Below are 12,481 nucleotides of genomic sequence, written 5' to 3'. Positions count from 1 at the left end.
TCCCTAATAAGTTCCTTACACAATCAAAACTGACCCAAGTCTACCAGGGACTGAAATTCAGTCGCTCATAACTTTCCCCCAAAATTCAAAGTTTGCGCTAAACTATTTGAGACTGAAATTCAGTCCCTAATGTGTTTCCTAACAAACCTAAACTGACGCAACCAGATTAGGGACTGAATTTTAGTCTCGAATAAGATCGGCCAGTCTTTAATGATTTGTACATTAAAATCAGTCCTAGATAATATCTGAGACTAATTAATCAGTCCTAGATACATTATATCCAAGACTGATTAATCAGTCCCGAATATTTTAGTCACAGAAGCCCCTTTTTCTTGTAGTGGCTACTGGTGAAAAGGTCTCATCATAATCAACTCCCGGAGTTTGAGAATAGCCCTTTGCAACTAGTCACGCCTTATAAGTGTGTACATTACCATCCATGTCGGTCTTCTTCTTGAAGATCCATTTGCACCCGACTGTCTTACGACCTGGTACATTGTCAACCAAGTTCCAAACTTGATTGTCATACATGGACTGTATCTCGATGTCCATAGCCTCTTTCCATTTAGCAGCCGCAGGGCCTGCCATGGCTTCCGTGTAGCTGTTAGGTTCATCCAAACTTACCAGTGTAGTATCACTGATAAGTGTATCACCTTCTGCAGTAATATGGAAACCATAGTAATGCTCAGGTGCATTCCTAACTCTCGTGGAACGCCACAGAGGTATGGGCTCGTCAGTCGGATCAACATGAGTTTCCTCCTCAGGTTGATTACTAGGGTTTGAGGTTCCTTCACCACTTGACTCTTGAATTTCTTCAAGGTCAATTTGCCTCCCACTGTTTCCTTGTCTTATGAACTCTCTCTCACGAAAGACTCATCTTCTAGCTACAAAGACCACATTCTCACTAGGTCTGTAGAAGAGGTAACCAAAGGATCTTTGTGGGTAGCCGATGAAAATACACCTCTCACTTCGAGGTTCGAGCTTATCATGAGACTCACGTCTCACGAAAGCCTCACAACCCCAAATCTTGATGTGGTCCAAATTGGGAACTTTCCCAATCCACATCTCATGAGGTGTTTTGGCAACCTTTTTAGTATCGACTAGATTCAGGATATGGGCGGCAGTCTCTAAGCCATACCCCCAGAATGAGATTGGTAACAAAGCTCGACTCATCATGGAACGAACCATATCCAACAAGGTTCGATTGCGCCTCTCATCCACATCATTCAGTTGTGGTGTCCTAGGAGATGTCAACTGTGAGACAATCCCACATTCCTTAAGATAGTCGAGGAACTCGATACTAAGATACTCTCCTCCCCGATCGGATCGGAGCATCTTGATGTTCCTGCCCAGTTGATTCTCCACTTCCTGCTTAAACTCTTTGAACTTTTCAAAGGTTTGTGACTTATGCTTGATTAAGTAGATAAATCCATATCTACTATAATCATCAGTAAAAGTCACATAATAGCGATTAGCATCCCTTGTGGCGGTTTTGAAGGGTCCACACACATCAGTGTGTATGAGGTCCAACAAACCCTCACCCCTTTCACAAGAACCAGTGAAGGGTGACTTCGTCATTTTTCCAAGTAAACAAGACTCACAACTATCATCCGACTTTAGGTCAAATGATTCCAAAACTCCAGCCTTTTGGAGTTGGCCCATGTGCTTCTTGTTAACATGTCCAAGACGACAATGCCACAAAGATGCTTTGTCTAAACTATTTGAAGAATCAATACACAACACATTATTTCCTATATTATCTATAACATTCACAGCTTCATATACACCATCACAAGGTAATGCTTTAAAGTAAAATACATCATTGTAATAAACATTAATAGCACCATTACCATTATCAAATGAAAAAGAAAACCCTTGTTTGTACAAGCCATGAAAGGAAATAATATATCTCGCCATTTCAGACGAGTAACAACATTTATTCAAATCTAACATTAACCCATTATTAAGCAATAAAGAATAAACTCATATATTGGTAACATGTGATGCTTTCCTATTCCCTATGATTAAGTTTATCTTCCCGTGCTCCACTTTCTCACTTCTTCTTAGGCCCTACAAATCAGTACAAATGTGAATACCACAATCTGTATCAAGCACCCAAGAGTTAGTATTCAATGAGTTATTAAACAATATAGTGTAAATACCTGCATGGGTGGGTTTAAATTTCCCATCCTTTACATCCTGCAAGTATTTGGGGCAGCTTCGCTTCCAGTGCCCCTTTTCCTAGCAGTAGAAGCATTGTGCTTCCTTTGGGTTTGAAGAAGGAGGAATGGAACCTTTCTTGGTTCCACTTGAAGAGGAGCCATCAAGATACTTTCCCTTGGTACCCTTCGAAGGGGTCTTTCTCTTCTTCCCCTTTCCCTGCCCAATTGCTAAGACAGGGGCAGTAGTAGGAGTAGGAGTAACAGCCGATTTACTTTTAAGGCCACTTTCAGCGGTCCTTAAAAGTCCTTGAAGCTTACTTAGTGTGACTTCCTCCTTGTTCATATGATAAGTCATACGAAACTAATCATAACTTGGAGGTAAGGAATGGATAATGATGTCAATCGCCATGTCCTCAGGAAAGTCCACATTAAGCTTCAATAACCGGTCCACGAACCTTTGCATTTTTTGCAAGTGACCGGTGAGGGATTCTCCCTCTTTCATCCTAGTTGTTATCATGGAGGAAATGATTTCATACCTCTCCTGACGAGCACTCTGATGGTACCTATCCATCAGATCCCGGTGCATCTCAAAAGGGTAGAAATCTTCATAGGATTTCTGGAGTTCTGCTGTCATTGTGGCCAACATGATGCAAGACACCTTAGTGGCATCTTTCTCATGGGTAGTGTACTCAGCAACCTCCTCAGGAGTAGCAGTTGACTCATCGATAACCTTTAGCTCCTTATCGAGGACATACTCTTTGCCCTCATACCGAGTAATCATTCTGATGTTCCTAATCCATTCATTGAAATTGGAACCATCAAAAGTGACTTTCCCACACACATTCATTAGGGAAAAGGAGCCTGTAGGGTTTGAGCCAGTAGCATTGTTAGAAGACATCTGAAAAGAAAGAAAGACAAGTTTTATTAGATAAATAGTCCTTAATAAGTCACCCAAATGAAGTATTAAGGCTAGGACCCAACAAACTATTTATAGTTGGAAGAGGGATTCCGTAATCCAAGCTATAAAATATTTGAAGGTAGGTAAATGACGATTTACCATTTTCCACCACGAAAACGAAATAGATTATTAAGTTTTATTGGATTTGAAATTCCTAGATATTTTTGAGATACATTGAACTTTCAATGGCATGTTTGTATCTCGATTGTGCCCTCTCAAGTTTGTGACTGGGATGCCGAGGATCACAAACAAGGTGTGAATAACCATGCAAGTTGACTTGGTACCCTTAACTTTTATCACCTAATCGATGTTCCGGTTAACCACACGCGCTCCACCGATCTATGATAAAATTAAGTTACCCTTTGCCACTCTTACTAGTCCTTGTTAGTGTGCCGGTTAACCACACGCGCTCCACTAACGACTTGATAAGGTACAAAGTGTAATTTCATGGGTTAGCACCTATCTCACATTTTCCTAAAGTAACTAAGATTGGGAATTATTAAAGTATAGTTACTTTATAATTTCATTATACTTTTAATGAGGATTTAAAGTCCTTGCCCTACCCGTTCGGCTAACGACCCTCCACTAGTCAAGGAAGCGGTGGGTGAGAGTGGACACCCATTAAGCTGCCATTTTATAGGCAACAACCTTATACCCCCCTTATAGACCGGCTTCATGAATGAGGCCTACTAACGGTAAGACTGACTTATTTTTATACATATCTATATATTTAAACTTTTAATATAATTATAGTATAAGGGTTGAATTTTAAACTTTTAAAATTCTAAGGTTCAATTTGGAAATTAAAGTATTAGGGTGTAAGACTTTACAAATTCCAAAACTTGAGGGCAAGTATTGAAACTATTCAATACTTTTCATTTCATAACTTATGAGTTTAATGGTCCATTAAAGTGAAGACTCTTCATTTTATGTAACCTCTTATTCTTTAATGACACTTTTAAAGAAGTGATTTTTGGTTATCCATACCTTGAGGACAAGTTATGGATTCCATCATTACCTATTAAGATCAAGAATCATACTTACAAGCAAGTTACACATAATTCCTATGATCTTCTAAAACTCATAAGAACATGAACATTCATATCAAAATTTCAAGAATCATATTAACACATATAAAACATGGAATTTTGATATTAGCCATTGTAAATGGATTAGCATAAGCATTACACCATCTAAAACAAGTTTTAAAACACCAAAATAGTTTAGGGTAATGTTTCTAGCCCATTTCCAGCAGCAAAACTCGAAAAACAGCATTCAGGGGCTCCTACTCGTCGAGTGCAAGAACCTACTCGACGAGTAGGATGAATTTTCACATGGACTCGGCGAGTTCATGCTGCAGAAAGCAGTTTTTTGAGCTTTTTCAACAAGTTTGCATCAAGTATCAAGAAAACAAGCCTAGGCTCTGATACCACTGTTGGGTTTTGAGCATTTTAACACTCCTATGGTGTACATGCAACCCTAGAAACCTTGGATCTATGTTTTCTCTAAAATACATTCAAATTTGATTTTCCAAGGTTTACTTCCTAACTAGCATGTTATGGGGAACTTGTAATACAAAACTCAAGTATAATAACATACCTTTTAGTAGCTTGGATTCCTTGATGACTTTGTGAGCCTAGCACCCCAAGTTTGATGCCTCAAATGCTTCACACAACACCACAATACTTGGAATAACCTTGAGAGAAGTTCACTATACTCAAAAATCAGCTAGCCCTCTTACTTGCTTGTAGTAGTGCCGATTTTGCTTGCATGGGGTTCTTTATACAGTTGTGGCACAAGTAGGGTTACACTATGTAAACCCTAATTGTCATGGCTTTCCATATTCCATGATCCATGGGTTTGTAACCTCCATGGACTATCCATGGAGCACCTTATGGGTTTTAACCCAATACATACAAACCATGGATCATTAGCCCACTATACAAGAATAGATTATTTACACAATCAACACCATATATTTAATTAGTCTCTTTTTGATCACTTAATTAATTCCATATTAATTCTTTAACCAATACTAATTAAATAATATTATTAATATATTAGTACTTATAATATATTAATAAACCTTAAGTGTCATTTCTCTCATTTTGGTCTATCCAAGTATTGCAATGCCATGCAACCCAAATGGACCATGCCGGCTGTGACATCCCCATTTTCACGGCCAGAAAATACCGATTTTGTTTATGCTTTATAAAAATCAGAGTACTTCTTTTAATAAAAAACTTGCGGAATTTGTTCCCAGAAAAACATGATAAATACGTTATCAAAGCATTTCCGAAGAAATGTATTTTTATTCATTTTAAAACATTTGGGATGTCATCGTTAATACAGAAACATAAGCATAAACAGAACTTACATTCATTTACACTAGTGATCTACATCTCTTTTAAATCTCTCAGTGTAATGTAACTTCATATCGACACATGTGATACAAATAAACTGAGTGGGTCAGGTTGGGAAACCTGGTGAGTACATAGGGTTTTCAACCCACAATAAATAATTATTATGTTTAAACATCGAACAATCAACCCAATTACCCATCCCCATTATCTTCTTTACTCTTAAGGATCTACCCTAAGAATCAATTATTCCTCGTTCATTCATTCCTAAGGATCATCCTAAGGAATCGGCACGAAGTCCATCGTTGTCAATGACACAGCTGTCAAGCACAACTGCTAGTTCTATCACTTAGGCGCAGCTGCCAGAATTGTGACATTCTATGTGAGGCGCAACTACCAGTATTGTCCTTCGAGCACAGCCTAGGGTTATCTCGTTTATTGACAGTATCGTTTTTGAGAGTCCACTCGCAATACATGTCAATGGGTTTTTAGAGTACACCGGTGAACACATCGTTCACAACACCTACAGGTTGCGAGCCTGCCAGTGTTCCAATGGACTGTCTAGAATAGTCTGTGGTTGTCATCCATACTCTGCTAGATGACGGGGCCATCATTTGGGAAAGGCTTCTCACATCGTCCACCTCTCACACTCACCTCGTGGTCTATAACACCTCTCAACTCATCATCCAACTCATATTCCATCTATTACATCTACCCATGTTTTACCCAACATATTCTCATATATATATATATATATATATATATATATATATATATATATATATATATATATATATATATATATATATATATACAGTTTAAATCATTTAAAACATGTATAAAATCGTTCATCCAGCATAGATAGCAAGTATACAGATAATATGCACACATAGCACGTAATTTATTTAAAATACTTCATATCTATGTGTAAGATGAAAGTAACTGTGCACTCACTTGAAAAGGTGGTGATTCCGAACTCAGACAGCGCTTCGCTTCTTAAAAATAATTTCCTTCGACGAAACCTAGTATTATTACCACTAGAGTTTAGTATATTATTCGCCGAGACTAATTAATAGTCTAGCTATTATTACTGTTATATAAGCGTTAAAAAAATACTTATATAACCCATAATAATAGCCCAATTACTTATTATAAGTTCCTAATAACGTTACTATAATTAAATAAAAGCTATATTAAATATAGCGTAGGTGTAGCTCACTTACAGCGGGTTTTATAGAAAACCGGGCTTTGCTTGGAGCAGCGTTCCCGAGCCGAAAAGCTCTTCTTCTCGGAGCCGTCGAGCACTCCGGGGCTTCCGCCTCATGCTAGGGAGGTTCCCTAGGCTTTTCGGGGGGTTTCGGGGTTAGAGAGAGGTTCTAGAGAGAGAGTAAAAAGAAGAAAGAATGGGAAAGGTGTGAAGAAAATGAGGGTGGGAGAGGTTCTATTTATAGGGTGAAAAATGGCTGAACTTGGTGCCACATGTCACCATCTAGTGGCAAGACTTGGGGAGAAAGCAATGGCCAAGATTGTGCCACATCACCCATTTTCGCACAGCACACTTCCGACTTCTAAAATCCGTAACTTTCACATACGACCTCCGTTTTTGACGTTCTTTATATCCACGCGTAGGTAAAAATAAGATCGACAACTTTCATTTTGACGCCGTCGGCTAATTCTCGACCGATCTTAAATTTAACAGTACGAGAAGATTATACTGTTAAATGTCCGCGTAAAATTCATAACTTCTACATACGGACTCTGTTTTCGTCTGTCTTTTTACCGTTGAGTTCCTATTAATGAGATATTCAATTCTCATTTAGGTCGCGTAGGCCAAAAACCGCTCGATCTAAAATTCGAGTTTCGGGCTGTGCACTGTTAAGCCAAAACTTCGAAAAATCATAACTTCCTCATACGAAGTCAGATTTGGGCGTTCTTTTTATGGACGCTCTCGGTTTAACGTTTTCTACGACTTTCGTTTATATCGCTAAGGCTAAAAGTCGCTCTATCGTAAATTCACTATTTACGTCTCCCGGTGTCGTGCCGGTTCTGCCGTAAAACTTCGACGGGTCATAACTTCTTCGTTATAACTCGGATTTCGGCGTTCTTTATATGTACGGAAACCTTGAGAAATATTATACAACTTGGTTAAGATTATTTATTCTAAATAATCTTTTGTCGAAAAGTCATTTTCGACCCCTATTATCTCTAAATTGACTAGCCCGGATCTATAGGCGTTACAATTATCTCCCCATTAGGATGATTACGTCCCGGAATCATCAACGAAACAGGGCTCACATGATGAATCCATACGTTATCTCTTCATCCTAAGTCATAACTTTGATGTTTCTTCGAACGAGTATCTAACTCTTAGACTCCTTGACTACAGGCGGTGCTCGATTTTGCATCCGCTCTCTATCTCATGTTAGACTTCCAATCATGATCTTCATGTCACGATCTCGATCTTTATTGGAGACTCCTTATTTAACAAACTTGAGATAAGTTTCTTCCTTCGATTATCATAATAGACCGATAGGTCATGTTCTAATGACCTCTCATCGTATGTTACAATGCTTAGACTCAGGTCTTTTAGAGTCAAATTCCGGAACAGACTATACCTTCCTTCATGTTCTTATTACATCTTAAAAGGTAGCATTTCTAGCTACAAGCAACTGTCGTGATACCTGTATTGATCGCTTTGATTATCTTTCATTTCAATCTTCCAGCTTAAGTCAGATGCTACATCGAACTTGGTTCTCTGAACCTCGTAACATACTCATCATAGTCGGACTCGATTTGATATTAACACTAGGGTCAGAATAACAATCATCTTCTTAGTCATTACCGAAACAATGGTAATGACATACATGAACAAAATGGAATCAACTACTAGCTTCTCGGTAACCTTGTGACTTTCCCTGATCCAAGCGTGAGTCCTGTGCTTCCGGTAGTATATGCATCTACTACCTTTCACACCTACTCATACTCGTCCCAAGTATTGTCTCGCAGACCCCAAGTCACCATACAAGAAAATCACATAACAGTTTAACACACCAGATAACAAAACGAAGGCTTTATTATTTCTTGAAACTATTACATAGGTGTTCGAGTTCACCCTATACTATGCCTCTAACAGGTTACATTATACGATACTATCCCTTGGTTACTTCATAACTCGATCTTTGGATATTAAGCCTTCACTCCTGAATCCTTGCATTGTTATATGCTTCGTCAAGGATCATTTGAAATGCTTTCGCCTTTGGCTTTAGCGGCACATTTGGCTTTGTAGCCCCTTCTCTCTTTGGGCAGTCTTGCTTGAAGTGATCTTCCTCGTTACATGCGTAACATACCCTTTTGTTGAATGTACACTCGTTGGTGTAATGCCCATGCTTTCCACACTTGAAACAAGTCACCTTCTCACCGCATGTTCCAAAGTGTTTCTTTTTGCACTTCTCGCACCATCTTGCTTCACTTCCTCTTCCTCCTCCAGACTTCAGGAATTTGGTCTCCTTGTTGGACCTTGAAGATCCTTCAAACTTCCTCTTCTCGCCAACTTCAGCTTTCTCCAGACCCTTTTCCCTAATCTGAGTTTCAACATTCCTGGCTGCCCAGATGGCGGCTTTCAAAGTGGTTGCTTGCTTGACCATTGGACCAAAGTCCGCTGGTAATCCATGGGCAAACTTGTTGACCTTGGAGAGCTCAGTTGGAACTAGGTAAGGAACAAGCTTCATCTTCTCCGTAAAACTTGCAGCATACTCAGTGACACCCATCCTTCCCTTCTTCAAATTTTGAAACTCATTGTTGATCTCTAGGAGATCCTGCTCAGAGCAGTACTGCATTTTCAGTTGCACCACGAAATCTTCCCAAGACATCTTGCTTGCTTCTCCCTTGGGCATCGTGTTAGCTAGTAGCTTCCACCAGCTCAGTACTCCAGACATTAACAGAGGGATCGCGAGAGCGGTCTTCTGTTTGTTGCTACACTCGCAACTCTCAAACATTATCTCCATCTCGGAGGTCCAGTCCATAACTTCCACCAGTGTTGGGCTTCCAGAAAGACTTGGGGGTTTTGATGCCATGAAATCCTTGTATTTGCATCCACGTCCGTCATTTCCTCCATCCTGATTGTTTCGTCTAACTATCGGTGGGTCGGCTCGACCAACCGTCCCACTGTAGTTCCCTCCTTCTGACTGCCCATCACTGAGCTCGGGCTGTTCAATAGGCACCGTAAGTTCCTCTCAATTTTGTTGAAGTAAACGCCTTGTTTCCTCCATTTGACGATCCAACATCATTTGGATCATCGCTTGTACTCCGGCCATGGTTATTGGCTCAGCAGCAACTACCACAACCGGTATTTGCTCAATCACTGGGGGTTGGTTTCTGTTCCCATTAGCATTCCCGACTCCACTGCGGGTTCTTGCCATTTTGATCTATACACCGAATAAGGTGAATCTATATCTTTATTTAGGATAGTCGTTTAAATCGTCCTTATCACTCCGAAACGTTTACATGTTAGTTCTAATATCGTAGTCGTACGTTTAGAATCCTAAATACATAAGGTTTCCAGATCCGGTCGGCAAGTACATACCAAATATAGTTACGGACTTAGACACTATATCCAACATACCTAACTACTTCTCGGGACCACCCCGGCATCGGACCGAAGTCTGGAACTACTATCATCTAAACGGGCCGGCATTGTGGTCGTAGACCCGTTCCTACTGGAAGGAAACTCACCTTGTGCGACTGACTGCTGCAACTCTGGGTGAGAAATCTCTGTCTGCTGCTCCGGCGACTCTCCGACTATAAATTCCAATGAAGGTACTTAGTCAAAACTGATAATTACTCTTAGGGTAAAATGGCTAAAGTCAACATCCTGGTCAAAGTCAACACCCAGTTGACCTGACTCGCCGAGTTGGTTCACCAACTCGTCGAGTCCCTACTCTTTCATCTGTTCCCAACCCCGACTCTACTCGTCGAGTCTAGCAAGAACTCGATGAGTTCTCCTTCAATCATAACATCGGGACCATCTTCATATGGCTCGCTGAGTTCGTCCTTGAACTCGTCGAGTCCATCTTTATCATATGAGTGTGACAAGTCTGTGACTCGCCGCGTTGTATGAACAACTCGTCGAGTCCATCTTCAAAGGTTGGGAGATTGCCTTGGACTCGCCGAGTGTGTTCATACACTCGCTGAGTCCCATGGTTCCCAGGTCCATAACTACATCCATTTTGTTGAGTCCCCCCTCCATGACTCATCTAGGTCCCTTCGAATCAGAAAAGGTTGGGGAACCCAAACCCCTGACTCGCCGAGTCCCTTGAGAGACTCGTCGAGTCGACTTATGTCCAAACCCATAACTCGATTTCTGTTGTGCAAAACTCATCCAAAAGGTAGATTTGGGCTCCTAATGCCGATATTGTAACGCTCCGTTCCTGGTATGCATTTAAAACATTATTTTTCTTTTTATTTTAGAAGCTACTCGACGAGTCAGTGGCCCTAACTCGTCGAGTAGCAGCGAGTTAGCATGTGGAGTAGGTGTGGCGACTCGACGATTCCATATTCCGGACTCGGCGAGTCCGCCAGTCTGGATGAAGCCCTAATTTTAGGGAGTGTACCCTATTTAAACACCATTATAGCCCCAAACCAGCCTCCTTCACCTCTGAGAGACTTATTCCCGAAACCCTAGCCTCCTTAAAGTGTGTGTGAGTGATTTTTGCCCTTGTGAAGGAATCTTGGTGCATTGTTGAGCAAGAAGAAGAAGGAGAAGGTAGAAGAACTCAAGAAAGAAGAAGTAGATCTGGATTATACTCCTCTTTGGCCATCCTTTCTGGTAATAAAGCTTTCATCTTGGTTATTGTATTGCTAGATCTAGTTTGTCCCCAAATTGATGGTTTTGAGCTCAAAAACCCCAAATCCCTAGTGATGAAGCTTTGTAATCAGGCCATATCTCGGATATAGCCCCTCTTGAGTTCCAGGAGCTCAAGAAGGCTACCTTTTGGCAGCCATGGCCTTGTTCTAGACAAGTAACCCCCATTATAGCCAAGTTTGAGTGTTATTGCTTCATTGCATCATAGATACACGTAAAGTTAGCAACTTTACGTGTTCAGATTGTCCCATAAACCCAGATCTATGAATTGGATGCACTGAAACTGATTAGAATCGACTGAATAGAAATTGCATGCAAAGGACTCGGCGAGTCGTTCTTCGGACTCGGCGAGTCCGGTTGCGAGTCTTAGATTCCCTGTTCAGTGGTAGCGAGCCCGTTAGTGAGTGGAGTAAAGTCTCAGTGAGTTAAGACATGAATCTGAGTGTAGAGGGACTCGGCGAGTCTACGCCCTGACTCGGCGAGTCCAAGGCAATCTCCTTACCCGTAAGAACAGACTCGACGAGTTGTTCATACAACTCGGCGAGTCACAGACTGGACGTGTTCATATGATGGAGGACTCGACGAGTTGTTCATACAACTCGGCGAGTCACATAAAGGTTGACTTGATGTTATTATAGAAGGAGAACTCGTCGAGTCTTCGCTAAACTCGACGAGTAGAGTCGGGAAGGGGAGTAGAAGGAAAGATAGGGACTCGACGAGTTGGCGGTCCAACTCGGCGAGTCAGGTCAACGGATTGTTGACTTTGACCAGGGGGTAAAATAGTCATTTTACCCTAAGATTAAGTTATCAGTGTCTGATTAAGTGTCTTTTGGGAATTTTAGCCGGGGAGTTACTGGAGCAGCAGTCAGACAGTTCCCGAGCAGCATTTAGCAGCCAGCCTTAGGAGGTGAGTTTCCTTCCAGTAGGAACGGGTCTACGACCACAATGCTGGCCCGTTTAGTTAGCAGTAGTTCCGGACTACAGTCCGATGCAGTAGTTCAGTATGCTTGGTGTCTTTGTGATACATGCATGGTATGTGTTATGTGTTCCGGACTATGGCCCGATGCAGTATGCAGTATATGTGTTCATATTATATGCTATGATTATGTTATGCTATGTTCAGTCAGTTCCGGACTTCAGTCCG

The sequence above is a fragment of the Lactuca virosa genome, chromosome 1 (genome assembly GCF_052849685.1).
Source record: "Lactuca virosa cultivar CGN04683 chromosome 1, Lactuca_virosa_CGN04683_v6, whole genome shotgun sequence".
NCBI classification, from domain to species: Eukaryota; Viridiplantae; Streptophyta; class Magnoliopsida; order Asterales; family Asteraceae; genus Lactuca; species Lactuca virosa.
The sequence above is the reverse complement of the archived record's forward strand: the minus strand, read 5'-3'. Positions refer to the sequence as shown.